The sequence below is a fragment of the Sceloporus undulatus genome, chromosome 7 (assembly GCF_019175285.1).
Source record: "Sceloporus undulatus isolate JIND9_A2432 ecotype Alabama chromosome 7, SceUnd_v1.1, whole genome shotgun sequence".
NCBI classification, from domain to species: domain Eukaryota; kingdom Metazoa; phylum Chordata; class Lepidosauria; order Squamata; family Phrynosomatidae; genus Sceloporus; species Sceloporus undulatus.
Genome location: NC_056528.1, coordinates 44,326,223 through 44,329,387, shown reverse-complemented (window position 1 = coordinate 44,329,387; position 3,165 = coordinate 44,326,223). Strand labels below are relative to the sequence as shown.

Here is a 3,165-nt window from a genome sequence, read left to right as displayed (position 1 = left end):
GGCTTGGGCCAACACTACCTCCATAGGACGAACCATAGGATGCCTCCTTCCCCAAATGAGAAGTGACTGGAGGTAATGGGACTCAAAGTGGCTTACAATTCTTAAACAATAATACAGATTAAAAACTATAAAAACATTGGTGTGTGTGTGTTGTTTTAAAAAACAGTAAACCTTTAGAATCAAAACTATTTAAAATTTCCTTTTAAAAACTCAGCCACACATCACACACTGCAGTTAAAGTTACATTTTCTGAAGGCTTCCTTCCAGGAGTGAATCTTCTTTATAGTTAAGAAAAACAAACCAATGATGGAGCACCTGTTCCACAGGACATGCCTTCTCTATTCCTGCGTTTAGAAAAGCAGACTAGATCCACGAAGGCTAAAGTGTGCCCACCCTTGCTATCACCATTATCTGTCTAAGCTGTTTGATTGTTTTGGACTCCATCAGTCCATTTAGCCATCATGAGAAATACAAATACTCCATGTTAATGGGCCAACAAGCACCTCAACTGAGGAACCACATATGCTTTAAACAAAAAAACAAGGAAGGGGAGCATCCAACGAAGTCTGCAAAGAACAAAGAGATACATCTGAGGATGCTAAAAAAGATGGTCTTAACTTTCTAAAAAGCCCAACTTTGGGGAAAATAAAGGGCCTCTTTTTAGCGTCCTGAGATGTCTATCCATTTTCGTTGTTGATATTATACAGGGTTATGTTGGAATAAACCCCACTACTGTATTAGGCAGGATTCAGCTTCTGAGTACGCATGCTTAGAACTGTGCTTCTTCTTAACTTTTCAGTATGCAAGATATACACTGGATTCTTGTGTGAGTGTCTTCAATCTCTCATTCTTTTGCAGAGTGATCCTGCAGTACCGAAAAGATGGGGAGAAAGCAACTTCAGGAGCTGGTTGTAGCTGTTTGGCTTCCTTGGGCACCGAACCTGACCCCCCCCCCCCATCTGGAATCTGGCAAAAACAAACCCACTGTGACTTGGTTTCTAAGGCTCCCTGTCTGTCAGGGTGTCCAGAGCGAGCGACACAGGGCAGAGAATGTGAAGAATGTGCCCAGGGAGAGGCACACTCCTTGCTGAAAGGCAGTGTGGGGTGAGGAAGGAGGGGGAGACACTTTTTCTCTCTGGGAGATGGAGAAACCTGTTTGATCCCCTGAAGGGCAAAACACACACCCACATTGTCATCACCCTCCCATAGCAAGGCTGGGCCTTGGCAAAGGAAACAAGGCTGGGACACAACACTGCTTTGCCCACACATTGGCTGTGGCTGCTGAATGCACAAGACTAGTGTGGGGCAAGCCCTTGCCGCTGTGAGTCCTGTTACGCACTTGGGGACATCTTTGTGGAAAGACGTCTCACCTGAAGAGTCCATCTAGACAAGGAGTAAGTACCACAGTCTGAAGGAGAAGAGGCAGCTCTCTTTTGCTGCTCTCCTCCTCCTTTGTTCTCTGGAAACAAAGACTTCCTTTAGGATATGCGGCAACACTTTGCTGTTCCCACAACCTATTTAAGAAAGCTGCTTTCCAGTGGACCCAACATCCCTAAGTGTTTCTGGACTTGGATCTGAAAGTTTTGGCCTGGTTTTAGACAATAGTTCCAGCATTGGCTGATCCATTGCTCTGTGACACAGTGGCAGCTTTGTTTTATGAAAGTCTTCCTGCTTTTCTTTGCTTTTATTTAACCTCAGTATGTTGATGCACTTGCTGCTTGCTGTTATTTTCTATCATTACTGCAAATATGCAATGATTTGTTTAGATGCTATAATATCTCCATAATATTTACAATAGCCTTGCATAGTAGGCAAGTGTTTCAAAATAATACTTTACATTTGGGAAAAGCAGTATCACAATTCATTTTCTTAAATGTGACATCTGTTCTCTAGCACAACGATGGGCAAAAAGTGGATACATACACTCCAACTGTCCCAGTTCAGCACAGTCAGTCCTTATTAATTGTTGGTTGTTCCACTTTTAAAGCTTCTTTTGAAATGTCCTAGTTTCTCACTCCTCTTCCCATACCCCCCTTTCATCTCAGCTTACATCAGTCGCTGCAAACTGAGTTCAAATTGCAAAAGAAGTTTGCAGTCATTAACTCAGCAGAGTCTTGCCCTTCCCTGTAGACCTGGGTAAAGTTAAACTGCTTGTGTGTTCTTGCTCATTAATAACTTTCATCCTTTTGAGCACACTTGGATGTTGCTTGGCCACATATATCTGTGATATATTGGAGGGTATGTAGATAACAGATCTACTGCTATAGCTACTTTGGGCGATTTTCAGCAGGTCAATAGTTTTAAGATAGCAAGTAACATTACAAGAAAAGATGAATGCCAAACCTGTTGATTCTAACCACTTATCTGCAAAATAGGAATATTGGCTGATTGTCTTGGCTCAGTCTTTGTGCAGTTCTGTTGACCAGTTTACATTTTCTATTATAATGTTTTGTTCTTAACCACGTTCAAGTCAATCTTGACTCATGGCAACACTATGGATAAGACTTCTCCAAGGCTCTCTATCCTCAATGCTCTGCTTAGGTCCTGTAAATTCATATGCATGGCCTCCTTAATGGAGTCCATCCATCTTGCATGTGGTTTTCCTCTCTTTCTACATCTCTCCACCTTTCCTAGCATTATTGTCTTTTCTAATGAGTTGTCCCTTCTCATGATGTGGCTGAAGTAGGACAACCTCAACTTTTATCATATTGGCTTCCAGAAAGATTTCAGGCTTGATCTGCTCTAGGACCTGTTTGTCTTTTTAGCTGTCCATGGTATCCTCAGCACTCTTATCCTGCACCACATCTCCAATGAATTGAATTCCCTCTTATCTCCTTTCCTCACTATCCAGCTCTCGCATCCATAGATGGTGACGGGGATACAATGGTTTGCATGGTTCTACCTTTTGTGCTCATTTGTATATCTTTATATTTTAGGACCTTTTTTTAGTTTATTCATGACTGCTCTCCCCATTCCTAATCTTTTTCTGATCTTTTGACTGCAGTCTCCATTTTGATCAATGTTTGATCCAAGTTACGGGAACTCTTTAATGTTTTGATTTCCTCATCATCTAGGTTGAATTTGTGTAGATCCTCCATGATCAGTATTTTTTTATTTTTTTGAGTTGAGCAGTAAGCCTGGCTTTGCACTTTCTTCTTTGATCTT

At 41.7% G+C, this 3,165-nt stretch overlaps 1 protein-coding gene across 3 annotated transcripts in view; it reads left to right on the top strand.

Moving 5' to 3' along the window:
* Positions 1-1,122: 1,122 nt before the first annotated feature.
* ZNF185 (zinc finger protein 185 with LIM domain) overlaps positions 1,123-3,165 on the top strand; it is a 70,705-nt gene continuing 68,662 nt past the window's right edge. For all 3 annotated transcript variants that reach the window (XM_042480449.1, XM_042480450.1, XM_042480448.1), the window contains exon 1: positions 1,123-1,394. The gene's annotated coding sequence lies outside the window, so the exon portion shown is untranslated. The remainder of the gene's footprint in view (positions 1,395-3,165) is intronic.